Here is a 15,049-nt window from a genome sequence, read left to right on the forward strand (position 1 = left end):
CCCCGACATTCACAGAGAATGTGGGCACATGTCTCACAGTCTTCCCTTGGTCCAAACTGCTGCCTTCCTCTTGAGTGACAGCAGCATCTTTCGGATGTCTTGGCCTGCCTAGCTTTATTTTTGTGTTCTGCCGTCAAGTTGCCACTTCTGTTGCCATCGTGCCTGTCAGCGCAGTGCAGGCTGTGGTGAAATCTCACGAGCTCAGGCATCACACTGACCAGGTCTGAGTCCTGTCTCAGTTGTCAGCTAGTTGTGCAATGGTGGGAAAAGGACCTACACTTTCCAAGCCTCAATTCACTCATCTATGGCATGGTGACAATAATGGAGGTTGATTTAAAGTCCTTTGTAAGAATTAAGGGTTATAATAGATATAAAGTGCTGTATCTGGTATACCTAGAAAACGTTTCATAGAAGTTAGTAATTGTTGTTCACGTAATGACTGTCTAGGCTAGGATTTCAGCTTCACTGCATGCATGTGGTGCACGCACACGGCGCGACCTCTCTCTGTCTCAGTATCCTCATCTGAGGACCAGGATAATTATACCTCTTCATAGGGATGTCATAAAGATTAAATAACATGTGTAAGGCTGCTTGCACTTAGCTGCATTCAACAAATATTTCCGTATCCTTCTCCTCATTTCTCCTTACTTTCTCGCTTATTATCTGCTCTAGGTATAGATTTCAGAGAACTAAGCTTGTTACAATCCTTCATAAAATAACCAGGCTGGTTAGGGCATTTCCAAAAGTCAATACTGTTTAGTGACTATTCCCTATTTAATCTATTTTGATTGTCCAGGGTCATCTCTTGCTACGTCATAGGTGGTTGGCTTCTTCTAGAGAAGTGAGACTATGGACAAGTTCCAAGTGAGTGAGGCAACCAGTCGGGATGTTCTGCTGAAAAACTCATGTCAGTTCTAATTTGTGATTGTAATTCAATCACAGTCTGAGAACAGTAGGACTGTGGTTCAAATGTTCTGTTCCCCTCCCTTTTTTTTTTCCCCCCTAGAGGATAATTTTTTTTTTTTTTTTTTTTTTTTTGAGACGGAGTCTTGCTCTGTCGCTAGGCTGCAGTGCAGTGGCCTGATCTTGGCTCACTGCAACCTCTGCCTCCTGGGTTCAAGTGATTCTCCTGCCTCAGCCTCCCAAGTAGCTGGGACTACAGGCGCACACAACCACGCCCAGCTAATTTTTGTAGTTTTAGTAGAAACAGTGTTTCACCATGTTGGCCAGGGTGGTCTTGATCTCTTGACCTCATGATCTGCCCACGTTGGCCCCCCAAAGTGCTGGGATTACAGGCGTGAGCCACCACGCCTGGCCTCCAGAGGATAATTTTTAAATGTGCTTTTGCTTTTGGAAAATGTGATTGGCATTTTTTTCTAATTTTCTAATGTGACACGCTGTCGGATGCTATGGATTACTTAGACCCTCTGGCCACCTAGAAAGATCTTTAAGTGGTTCTCAACAAGCTTCATACGCAATGTAAATTGTATTATCTCTCAGGATGTGTGAGAACATCTGTTTTTCTCCTAATGCAGTAAACATATAAGGGTCTCTTGGGATATCTTTTAAATAGACTTAATACAACATTCAGGAATGATAATAAAATATAATCACAGTCATAAGGGAATGTGAACATTTCATATTAATAACATTGGAACCTTATGCTTAATACAGTGTTAAAAGTTGACAAACATGTAGGAGTCAGAAAATTCAATTAAAATTATCACAGTACTATGAATTTAGCCACATCCTGTGTTAGTTATGAAATCCATTTAACACCACAAACAATAATATTTTTAGCCAGTTTATTCAAAAGGAAAACAGAAACTAAACCACTTTCATGCAATATATAACTCTGTTAATATGGTCAGGCTAATTTTGCTGGGGGAAGGAACTTAACTTTTGAATATTTGAATGCCCAGTCATTTAATCTGAATATCCTACTTCCTTGCATGTTGCAAAATTTCTGTCAGTAAAAGGCAGAAAAAGAAATCTCTTCTCCTTGCTCATCCCTAAGAAAATGGGTTGCCCGTACCCTGAGAGCGTTTTCTGGGGGGCACAACCACTTTTCTAATTTTCCTTCCCAGTTCTCTGTGGGCGCAGATGCTCTTTGGTTGAAAGGGCTGTAATTCAGTCCCAAGATGAGGTATGGATACTGAATCCCTAACCTAGATCTGGGGACCCCATAGCCACACACCGGGGAAATGAAGCTTGTCATTCAGTTCTCCAGTCATTGCACAGGGTTCATGGACCCTTCATTGATCCCACCCAACGCTCCTTTTCTCTACTAGCCGAACACACTTCTCTCTTCTCTATCAGGAGGCCATAGGAGATGGGCATTCATTTTTAATACACATACATCTGCATCAAGTTTAATTTTGCCATGTCTCAATCAATCCACTGTCAAATGGGTTGTTTGAGGGCTATGGTGCTTATCAAACATTTACTCAAGAATAGCCAAAGTCAGCCAAGCAAGGAGAACTTCAGCAACATTCCCAAATGGCCCCAACTAAGTACTGTAAGAGTCAGGATAGCTAAAGGGTCTTGAGAGGGACTTCTCAGGCAGTGGCACCAACATTCATCTGGTTGTTTAAGTCAGAAATCTGAGAGCCATTATTGACTCCTCTTCCTTACCATCTATCCCTCACTAAGCCTTGTAGCTACTATTTAGCAAACAGACCCTCAATACACAAATTTCCATTTAAGGCCATGGCCACCACCCTAGTCTAATCCACCATCTCTTCTCTGGAACAGACCCCAACTGCTCTCCCTGTCTCCGTGCTGGTCTCTCCAGTCTGTGTTCCACACTGCAGCCAGAGTACTCTACAATGCAAATCCATTTCTGAGACTCCTCCTCTTAAAATCCTCAAATGGCTTCTCTTTGCCCCCAGGATCATTTTGAAACTCCTTAATGGAAACGGCACGGCCCTTTGTGATGTGATTCCCCAACCCCTCCCACATCATCTTTTCAATCAGATTTCCCACTCAATGGAAATTTTTTTAGGTCCTCAACTTCATGGTGACTTTTTCTTGCTCAGGATCTTTGAACATATTGTTTCTTCTTTCCTCCTGTATTTGCCAAAACACCACTTCCTCTGGTAAGATTTTCCTGACAACCTCTATAAAAAAAGATTGAGGAAGTTGACTACCCAAAATGTTTCCCATTCATTCCAAGCTCTATTCAAGGCAGTAAAGTGCCCAGCTGACAGATTACATTCCTCATCTTTTCTGAAGCTAGCAATGGCCATGCAACAGCATTCTGGCCAATAAGATAGAAGTAGAAGTTGAAGGGTGGGATTTCCAGGAAAGCTCATTGAAGAGGTAATTCCTCATTTCACTGCTTACTCTTTCTCTTTCCCGCTTCCTAAAATGCGGTACAGATGGCAGACACTTTAAAGCTGTCTCAGGCAATCAGGTGATGTTAAGGCAGAAGCCTGCTTTATGATGAGTAGAATAGGAAGAAAGAAGGCACCTATGTTCTTGTTCACCTTGGACCACACCAGCCCTGGCTTGCCTACCTCTGGAATTCCTTTAATGAGAGGCAAATGAAAGCTTACGTGTTTAAGCCATTGCTTACTATTATTATTTTTTTTATTTTTTGCTTATACGCAAATGAACTTAATCCTAACCAATATTAACACTGACTGGTTCTATTGCTTGGTACCAAGCCAGTGCATGACGCATGGTATATGTGCTCAGTAAGTATTTGTTGAATGAGTGAATAAATGAAAGAACATAGAGGATATATAACATTCAGTCCTCCTGCCCAGATGTCATTTGATCCTCTTTAGGATCTGGGCCTATAAAACTATCTGATACAGTTTGAATATTTGTTCCCTACAAATCTCACGTTGAAATTTAATCCCTAATATTGGAGGCAGGGCCTAGTGGGAGGTGTTTTTTGTGATGGTGATGCATGGCCTGTTGCCATTCTCACAGTAACGAGTGAGTTTTTATTCTAGTGTCCCTCTCCAGTCAATATCCAGCCCTAGCCCCAGCTCCAGGCAACCACTGATCTGCTTTCTATTGCTATAAATTGTACTTATCTTTTCTAGTGTTTCATGCAAATGGAACCATACAGCATTCACTCTTTTGTGTCCGTCTTCTTTTGCTCAGCATAATGTTTTTGAGATTCATCTATGTTGTGTGCCTCAGTAGTTTGTTCTTTTTATTACTGGATAATTCCATTATAAGAATATACCACGATTTGTTTATCCATTTGGTTGTTTCCAGCTTTGCACCATTTTGAAACTTAAAGGCTGCCAGTTTTGAATGAGACCCCAGAACAATGAATGTAGGCTGTCTATACAAGCTCAGGCTGCTGGGCAAGCTGCTCTGCCACTTAGGCCTTAAGACCCAACTGACATGATGGTGCTTAAAGTAGCTGCAGTGGAAAGGGAGGCTGTTTGGAGCCTTTGGCAGGCCTTTATAGGTGAACCCCAGCATAGCACCTAATGATTTGGAGCAAAGCTGTCATTCCCTGAAGATAACTATTCTCCTTTTGAGAAACATCTTCCAGCTACTATCAATGATAAACACAAAATGCATCACCATGGGTCACCATGTTGTCTTTTGACCTGAGTTGTCCATTGTGAACAAGAGTCATCTGACCCAAGGCAGAAAGTTGGGTGCACACAGCAGTGTTCCCTCACCAAATGGAATATGAGATTGGGCCCAAGTAGGTCCTGCAGGCACAAATAAGCTGCAAGAGCAAGTAGCACAGGCCCTTGGCCCAGCCAGTACTGTTGCCAGGTTGACTGCTCCATCCCAGTCTGCATCTGTGGCTTCACGGGGAGTTTCCTATGCCTACTTGATGGAGGAAAAAACAAATTGGAGCATAGTTTATAGTGCTGGTACTACTCGAAGTGGCTAGCTGAGGCACTACAGCTCCACTCTGGGGTGCCCCTGAAGGACAGTGCCAAAGGAAAACCCCCTCAGTGGGCAGAACTTGGAGCAATACAAGTGGGTGTTCATTTTGCCTAGAAGAGAAGATGGCCATAAGTTACAGATTTACACAAAATCACAGAGAGTGGTTAATGGTTTAGTCTGATGATCAGGAACTTCCAAGAGACTTGATTAGAAGACTGGTGACAAGGAGTCCTGGGGAAGAGGTATATGGATAGAATTCTCTGAATACACACAAAACCTGAGAATATGTATCCCATATGAATGTTAACCAAAGAGCAGCCACAGCAGAAGAGGATTTTAAAATCAGCTGAATTAGATGATTCATTCTGACAGCATTAGCCAGTCTATTTCCCCAGCCACTATTGCCCAACGGGCTTACATATATCATGACCAGGCGGGCAGGGCTATGTATGGACACAGCAACATGGATTTCCACTCATCAAGGCCAATTTGGCTCCAGCCATTGCTGAGTGCTCATCCTGCCAAGATAGAAATCTACGCCAATATGGCACCATTCCCTGGGCTAGAAAACCAACTGGTGGAAGGTTGATTACATTGGACCATTTCCATCATGGAAGGGGCAGTGCTTTGTCTTCCTTGGAATAGACATTTACTCTAGACATGGATGTGCCTTCCCTGACTACAATGCTCTGCCAAACCCGCCATCCATGGGCTTAATTTTATTTGTTATAAAATTTCAGCCACCATTGCTTCTGACCAAGGAAGTAATCTTACAGCAAAGGAAGTACAGATATGAGCTTCTGATCACGGGCTTCACTGGCCTCGCAGTGAAGCAGGTGGCCAGATTAGAACAGTGGAATGGATTTTAAAGGCCCAGTGACAGCACCAGCTGGGCAGCAACACCTTGTTGGCCTGGGGTTATGTCCTCCAGGATGCTTTAAGTCAGTGGCCAATACATGATGCTATATCTCCCACTGTCAAGATTCATGGGTCCAAGAATCATGGGGTCAAAACGGGAGTGGCTTTTCTCACTATCACCCTGGAGTTCGAGTAGTAATTTTTCCTTCCCATTCCTGTAACTTTGGGCTCTGCTATTGCAGAAATCTTAGTTCCTATGGGGGGAATGCTTCCATCAGGGAATACAATGGTGGTTCCACTAAACTGACAGCTGAGTTCGCCATCTCCTCATGCCAGTGAATACACAAGCAAGGAAGGGGGTTCCTTTCCCACCTGGGGTGACTGATCCTAATTACCAAGGAGAAATTGGACTGTCACTTCACAATGAGGGTGAGGAGTATGTACTCTATGTGTCTGTGATTAATGTCAATAGAAAGTGACACCAACCTAGTACACAGAGGACTGATTGTGGTCCAGGCCCTTCAGGAATGAAGATATGAGCCACCAGGCAAGGAACTTGGACTCACTGAGGTGGGCATATTCCAAGGAGAATATTTTATCTGTATCCATCTATGTCCATCTATATTCCATCTATGTTCCCCTTGGAATTCCTATTCATGAACATGGGGAATTCTAAGGGGAATATAGAATGAGTAGTGGAAGGTAGTTATAAATGTCAGTCAAAAACCACACAACCAGTTTGAGAAATGAGGAAGGTGATAGTGTTGAATATTTCTTGTTTATCTTGATATAAATGTATTTGTGCGTATATTAACCAGTTTATTCATTTATTATTATTTTTTGAGATGAGCTCTTGCTATGTTGCCCAGGCTGGTCTTGAACACTTGGGCTCAACTGATCCTACTGCTTAGTTCTCTGAGTAGCTGGGACTACAGGCATGCACCACCACACCAGCTAACCAGTTTTTTCCTATTCCTCTATTCAATTTCTCTACTATAAAACATAATATGTGTTAATGGTAGTTAACTTTACCTCTCAGTATTAAGTTACAAGATATCAAAAAAGGAATGCGACTTAGTTACAAGCAGAATGAATATCACTCAAAGATGAATAAAGAGAAGAGGGTTAGTGCATTTTCTACTGGATGAAAGAGTTTCCTTGTTAGGCGGAAGCATGATGTTGCCTCTTTTTTCCCCCGCAAAGTCTCACTCTGTGGCTCAGGCTGCAGTGCAGTGGTGCAATCTTGGTTCACTACAACCTCTGCCTCCTGGGTTCAAGTGATTCTCCAGCCTCAGCCTCTAGAGTAGCTGGGATTACAGGTGCACCAGGCTAATTTTTGTATTTTTAGTAGAGAAAGTGTTTCTTCATGTTGGCCAGGCTGGTGTTGAACTCCTGGCCTCAAGTGATCCACCTGCTTTGACCTCCCAAAGTGCTGGGATTACAGGTGTGAGCCACTGTGCCCAGTCACCATGATCTTTTTGGAAGGCAACTTTAGCATGGTTAAGAGGTGCGAATGGATGCTAAGCTAACACCAGGTAAGCCCTGGTAGATTTGTATTGTGTCAATGTGCCTACACTAGAGCCATGTTTCCCCAAATTCACTTTTCCTATGTACCTCTGGATTAGCGTGGGCCACTGGAGACATTTCACATGAGATGAGGAAGGTGGGAGTGAAGGAGCAGTATCTTTTTACACTAAGCAGGTCAGGGAGGGCATGTGGCTCTGTGTCACATTGTTGGGAATCTGCCCGTCATCTGGTTGGCTTAGGTCAGTGGCTGAGCTCACAGCTGTTCCAGCTTCTGCTGGAAACTCCTTCAGTTTCTCTGACTGCTCTGTGATGAAGGCATCAGATTCTTCTGCAGAAAACCCCAACGCTGAAGTTGGGGCTTCATGTTGGTGAGTGATAGATACGGGTTCCAGCCCATCCTGTGGTTTCTTGCGAATTTCAGTGTCAGCTGAGTCTTGCGGGTTTTGGGTTGTCCTTGCTTCTCACACGTCATGCCTTCCTTCCCCCCCTGACAGTCTCCCCTTTAGAGTTTAGGGTTCAGCCCCAGTCACAGAGACAGCAGCCTCACTGGTAAAGGTTGAATTGTGTCTCCCCAAAAGGTAGGTTGAGACCCTGCCTGCCAGGACTTCAGAATGTAACCTTATTTGAGAACAGCATCATTGCAAATCGAATTAATTAAGATGAGGGCATACTGGCTCAGGATGGGCTCCTAATTCAATACAACCGATGTCCTTATACGATGGCCACAGGAAGACAGAGATGCCAGGGGAGAACACCATGTGCTGATGGAGATGGCAGCAGCTGCCAGCCAAGGAGTATAACCAGAAGCCAGGAAGAGGCAAGAAGGAATCCTCCCTTAGTGGTTTTAGATGGGGCATGGCCCTGCCGACACCTTGATTTTTAGACTTTTATTCCCTAAAACTGTAAAACAATACATTTCTGTTGTTTTAAGCCACTCAGTTTGTGCTACTTTGTTACAGCAACTCCAGAAAACAAAACCACACTCAGACTGTTTAATCAGCCTCCTTAATTGCATACGGTCTAATCCCTATAATGAATCCCTTAAAAATGTATGTGTATATATATTTAAAAATATACAATATTGTCTAGTGGTTCTGCATCTCTGGTCAATCCCTGACTGATACAGAATATGTATTTCCATTTCTAATGATGAAATACCTCAGTGAAATTTCTAGGACATACGGTAAGTGTATGTTTAGCTTTTTAAGAAACTGCCAATGTAGGGGAATTGCTTGAGGCTAGGAGTTCAAACAGTCTGGGCAACATAGTGATACCCTGTCTCTACGAAATAAAAAATATTAGCAGGGTGTAGTGGTGTGTGTCTGTAGTCCCAGCTACTCAGGAGGCTGAGGTGGGAGATTTGCCTGAGCCCAGATCTTTGAAGTTATAGTGAGCTATGATCACACCACTGCACTCTAGCCTGGGTGACAGAGTGAGAAAGTTGGTCTCTAAAAAACAAACAAACAAACAAAAAGGAAACTGTCAAACTCTTCCCAACATGTTGCCGTTTTTACATTTACCATTTTACATTCTTACCAGCAATGATTGATAGTTCCAGTTGCTCCATACCCTTGCTAACCATTCCAATAGGTGTATCGTGTTATCTCATTGTAGTTTTAATTTGTGTTTCCCTAGTGACTAATGATGTTAACATCTTTTCATGTACCTATTGGCTATATATATATCTTTTTTAGCAAAATATCTGTTATTTGAAGAGTGGAAGTTTTACATTTTGATGAAGTCTAATTTATTGTTTTTTTTTTTACTTGGCTGGCTCATGCTTTTTGTGTTATCTAAAAAATATTTGCCTTCTTCATGGTCACAAGGACTTTCTCCTGTGTTTTCTTTTGGAAGCTTTATATTTTTAGTTTTTATGTTTATGTTTAAGACCCACTTCTAGTTATAATTTGTGTGATTTTTTGGAAGGGTCAAGGGTCATTTTCTTTCCCATAAGAATATACAGTTGTTCTAGCACCCTTGTTAAAAAGACTTTCCTTTCCCCACTGAATTACTTCGTCAAAAATCAACTGAGCATATATGGACATCACGAATTTTAATCCTATCAGAACTGAATGTTCCCAAGGCAGGCCATGCCCATGACTGACCTCCTTTCCTTGGATAGCCTACAAAACAGATAAAGCTAAGTCTGGAGCAAAGAAATCCATGTCTAACCTTTTTTTTTTTTTTTTTTTTCATCTCCCTCTGTCACCCAGGCTGGAGTGTAGCGGCACGATCCTGGCTTACTACAATCTCTGCCTCCCGGGTTCAAGCGATTCTCCTGCCTCAGTCTCCCAGGGAGCTGGGATTGCAGGTGTGCACCACTATGCCCATCTAATTTTTGTATTTTTAGTAGAGACAGGGTTTCGTCATTTTGGCCAGGCTGGTCTTGAACTCCTAACCTCAGGTGATCAGCCCGCCTCGGCCTCCCACAGTTTTGGGGTTACAGGCGTGAGCCATGGCACCCGGCCTTAACCTTTGTTTTCTTACACAACACACTACGTGATGTTTTCCATATGCGTGTGTCATTTGCTTCATTTTCCTACAAACGCACAAGCAATACACTGTGTGGTGTGAGTTTGTAATGGGAAAAGGAAGGGGTTTGCAGAAACTACATTGGCTTCCTGCTATCTGTGTGAATGGCTATGGACTTTGCCTTCTATTTGTTCGCTTTGCACTGATATGATCAGCTAACAACTTAAGATTCTAGAGAAAGAAGGTCATATCTGTAAAGCACTCTGAGCATGTGTGGAGTTCAATCAATAGCATATGAGTTACAGCAAATTCACTATCTTTGTTTCTTCAGCTATATGATGGCATGAGGATTCATCTCAATTTAGTTCAATTCTGTTCAGAACCATGAGCTAGCCGTTCATGGAAGGAAAGTTCACCTGATTGTGGCCGGGGAAGGAGAAACGACACTTTAACCAGGTTGATTTGGTTCTCACAGACACCACTGGTATGTGACATCTGGAACAGACCATGCCTGGTCTCTCTGTTTATATCACTTATCATTCAGATCAATATTGGTCTGAATATTCTTGAGACTAACTGAAATGAAAAGAACTGTTGTGTAACCATCCATAATTCCAGCCTGTAGACCTGGGCTGTATTTCTATGCCCTGCCTGGCACTGATCCCACCTCCTGCCCCCTCTCCCTCACCACCAGTCAGTCTTCGTCCTAATGAACAGAGAGGGCAACCCTGAATGGGGAGTGGAGGGAAGAGATGTCATGAGATGGCAACGTGTACCCTGAAGTGAGGATGAAGGCTACGTGAATGTTGTAGGCTGACAGCCGGGCATGGTGGCCCCGTTGCCATGGCGATGGAGGCATGTTGACGCAAAGTGTCTGCACAGCTCCTAGGATTTTTAACAGCAGCTGGGCAGAGCCTCGGCGTCCCTGAATTGTTGCCCCCCTGAGTCACTCCTTGGCCCCAGCTGTCCTGATCTCTGTTGACAAATGGTTGTCCTTCACAGTCAAACTACTAACAGTACTCTAATTAATGAATGTGCTAATTATTCTTGCCTACTCCCAGCACATTTGTCTAACTAACCTGTCACACACAGATCAGCGCAGCATATGCATAATTACGGAGGGCGCTGGGAGCAGGGTATGGGCGGGAGAGGGGATGGGCGGGAGAGGGGTGGGCTGTCGCTGTGGGATATTTCTTGTAAAATTACCTTTGCTAATGGTCAGATGTCGTGGGGATATGTTATTTCCCGTGAAGTGCATATGTCTTCCCTTCTTTTCCTTCTAAAAATCTCTCTTCAGGGCTGAGGGGCCAGTGCTCAGTGCTTTAGCCTGTGAGGGGATTGCCAGGCATAAATGCAGAAGGACCAGGGAGCCCCAGGTTCTGAAGATGACTCCAGCAGCACCACGTAGGGTGATTAAAACCCCAGACTTTAAAGCCAGACCTGCCTGGGCTTGAACCCTTGTTCTGCTCCTTGCTATGTGGGTCTTTGCCTTGACCATATTTTTTATTTTTTATTTTTTTAAAGACAGGATCTCCTTCTGTTGCCCAGGCTGGAGTGCAGTGTTGAGATCACAGTTCCCTGAAGCCTCCATTTCCACAGCCTCAAGCGATCCTCTTGCCTAAGCCCCGAGTAGCTGGGACTACAGGTCTGCCACCACGTCCAGCTAATTTATTTTTTCTAGAGACGGGGGTCTTGCTATGTTGCCCAGTCTGGTCTCCAACTCCTGGACTCAAGCCATCCTCTAGCCTCGGCCTTCCAAAGTGCTGGGACTACAGGCGTGAGTCACCGTGCCAGGCCCTTGACCACATTTTTAACCCCTTTGAACCTCAGTTTCACTTTCTGGGCAATGGGAGGGGGTAATTTGTCCCTCAGAGGGTTGCACGGAGGAGCAAACGTGAGGCTCTGGGTACAATGTCCAGCACAGACTAGGTCCCCACGACACAGCTGCTCAGCGCCTCCAAATTCTGGGCTGCTCTGGGCTGCGGCCAGGCGGTCTTGTGCGGGAATCCGGGCAGGCAGGGCAGGCTGCCCTCCCTTCCCTGGCTCTCCCGGCGCCCCTTGTCTTTTTGTTCTGTCTCAGCAGCTCTCTATTGAGATGAATGGCATTTCCAGAGCTTCACCTCTGATAAGTGCTCCTCTGCAGCCGCAGCCAGAATCTTAATGTGTGCTCTGTCATTTAATGGCCGTCTCGGCTATTAACACGCTCTTCCCGAGTGGGTGAAGTGGACTCCCTCCATCCCCGGGCCTCTGCACATGCTCTGCGCGCCGGCTGCGGCTGCGGGTGACTCCAAGGAGCTCAGAGCAGGGGCGCCCAGCACCTCTCCAGGCGCCTTTGGACCTTCTAAAGCGCGAATAGTTGGACTTTTCTCCCATGTGTGGGGCCCCAGAAGGTATGGGTCCCTGCGTTCCACGGAGCCTGGAAGGTTTCCAGTGGTGGTGGGGGCTGACCATGTTGGTCCCCGTAGGTGCTGTTTTCGTGTGCCGGCAGATTGGGATGAGTTTTAAGGACAGAAGTGTGTAGGATTGAGAAACTTCTTTAAAAACTGGAAATTTTAATCTGAGGATTATAAGTATTGGACCGTCAAGTGCAACAGTAAATACACCTCTCATTCCCTCCTCCCAGTTTTTCTTTGCGGGGTTAGTCCCCCTCTGCCATATAATAATTGTGAGAACCAGGGTCTCCGTTCTCCTGCCATCTGGTTGACCTCTCCAAGAATGGACACCCCGGCAACCTGGGCCAATGAGGCTGTCCTAAGAGATTAGATGAGAGAAGTCAGTCTTTGACAGGTGATGAAAGCTGTAAAATGTAGAACTCCAGAGATGGTGAAGATCTCTCCAGGAAACAGGCCTCCACAGAGAATACGTTTGACATGCTAAGAGAAGCTGAGAGAGAGAGGAGAGACTGGAAGAAAGAGACAGAGGTAGAAGAAGGGGAAGAGAGAGAGAGAAAGGGACAGAAGAGAGAGTAAAAAGAGGGGAAGGGCAGGAGAGAGAGAATCCCATTTAAGAGTGCTACATTTAAGAGAGAGAGAGAAAGCTCTCTAGCTCCAAGGCCTAACCACGTCTCTACTCTTTTCAACTTCGGTTGTCAGATTTTTAGACTCTTTGAGTGAATAAATTCTCCTTTTTGCCTAAACTAGTTTGAGCTAAGTTTCTAATGCTTGCAACTGGAATACTTTATAAAAGAAATGGCCTTCACTTCTGATGCATTGTCACTAGGATGTGGTAAATGTTAGAAGGACTAACTCTATGGGGTTCAAACTCCTTGGCTACCAAAACCCAAACATCCCCTGAAACTTACCAAACTGCAGGTATGAACTGGATCTCACTAAGGTGAATATACAAATCTTGCAAGTGCTAAGCCCTAACCAATCTTGTAATAACTCTGTGGTAGTTAATTTTATGTCAAATTGATTGAGCTAAAAAATGCCTAGATAGCTGGTAAAATGTTTTTTCCGGGTGTGTTGGTGAGGGTGTTTCTGAAAGAGATCAGCGCTGGAATCAGTGGACTGGGTAAAGAATTCCCACCCTCACCAACGTGGTGGGTGTCATCAATCCACTGAGGGCCTGAATAGAACAAAAAGTGGGCAGAAGGGCAAATTCCCTCTTCTTCTTGAGCTGGGCCATCCATCTTCTCCTGCCCTTGGACACTGGAACCCCTGGTTCTCCAGCTTTTGGATTCAGACTGGGTCTTGCACCATTGACCTCCTTGATGATTAGGCCTTTGAATGCAGACTCATCTTCACCAGCAGCTATTCCGAGTCTCCTGCTTGCCGATGGCAAACCATGAAACTTCATGGTCGCCATGAGCATGTGAACCAATTTCTATTATAAATCATATATATATATATAAATGACTAAACAATGTTTGAAAGGCAGAGGAGGGTGGATCACCAAGTGGGTCGGCTCTGCCCAATCACAGAAAATCAGGTTCTCCAAGTATAGAGAGAGTGTAGAGCCCAACCCAGTCACGGGTGCATGTGGAACTGTACCTCATTGTCTCCATATATATATATATATATATATATATATATATATATATCTCCATATATAAATCTCCATATATAAAAATCTATATATATACACATATGGAGATATGTGTGTGTGTATGTGTATATGGAGGTTTATTCATTTATTGGTTCGGTTTCTCCGGAGAGCCTTGGCTAATATAATGTCTACACTCTACAAAGTGCCCTAGGTACTCAGGGAGTACCCAAGTGTGTCATGACCAGCCCGACTGCCCTGGCTGCTGGCTTCCCCGCATGCAACTCTGCACACTGCCTGCACCAGCCTTTCTCTCTCAGCTGAACCAAGGGCACTCAAGCTGGCCTCTGGCACTGTATGTCTGAGGGAGCAATATCTTCCCCTACACTGACCTCTTCCAAGCCGAGATGCAGCCCTTCCTGCTGCCACCAGTTACGGTGGTCCATGTTCCCTTTCAAAGTGAAGTTTTGATAAAAGCACCTCTTAACCAATGCCAAATAGCTGAGTCTGGTACAAAGATTGCAGATGTTTTGCATTTGCCATGTAACCTCGGAGGGATTGCCATTCACACTGAGCTGAGCTGCAGAATACCAGACGGCCACCTCACCCACCCGGCAGGTCCACTCTCACACCTTCTCAGAAAGCACAGCCACTCCACTCTTACTAAGTTGAAAAGAATTTCCAGGAAGGTGTTTCTGCAATTGCCTCAGAAAAGCCAGTTGCAGTATTTAACAATCTTTTGGAAACTTCCCTTAGGGATCATCTGTAACTCTATTTTGCCTTTTGCCAATTATTTGGTTTGGTTTTAATTCTTTGGTTTAATTCATTAATTCCTTTTATTACTTTTCTCTGAATAAATGGAGATATCAGCTGTCCCTCCCCACTGCCATTGATTCCTTCCTTCATTCAGACCTTATGGGGCTGCTACTGAGGGCCCTACTGTGTGTTAAGTGTTCACTTTTTTTCTTGGAATTCAAAAAAAGAAGGACAGTACTTGGGGCACAGATCTTTTGGTGTTCTATAAATGGTTTTAAAGTTTCATTTTACGTGTGTGTGTGTATGTGAGACAGAATCTTTCTCTGTTGCCCAGGCTGGAGTGCAGTGGCATAGTCATTGGCTGACAGAAGCCTCAAAGTCCTGGGCTCAAGCGATCTTCCCAGCTCAGCCACCCAAAGTGCTGGGGTTACAGGCTTTTACCACTCTGTCTGACCTGAAAGTTTTGGGTTTTCTTTCCCTTCTTTCTCTTTGCTGAAGTCAGAGATGATGGCAGCTTCCAGATTCTCTGGTGCCTGTGCTGGGCTCATGCTGGTCATAGTCTTGGATCCAGGATTCGTTCTGG

Source organism: Chlorocebus sabaeus, chromosome 3 (assembly GCF_047675955.1).
Source record: "Chlorocebus sabaeus isolate Y175 chromosome 3, mChlSab1.0.hap1, whole genome shotgun sequence".
In the NCBI taxonomy this organism is placed as follows: Eukaryota; Metazoa; Chordata; class Mammalia; order Primates; family Cercopithecidae; genus Chlorocebus; species Chlorocebus sabaeus.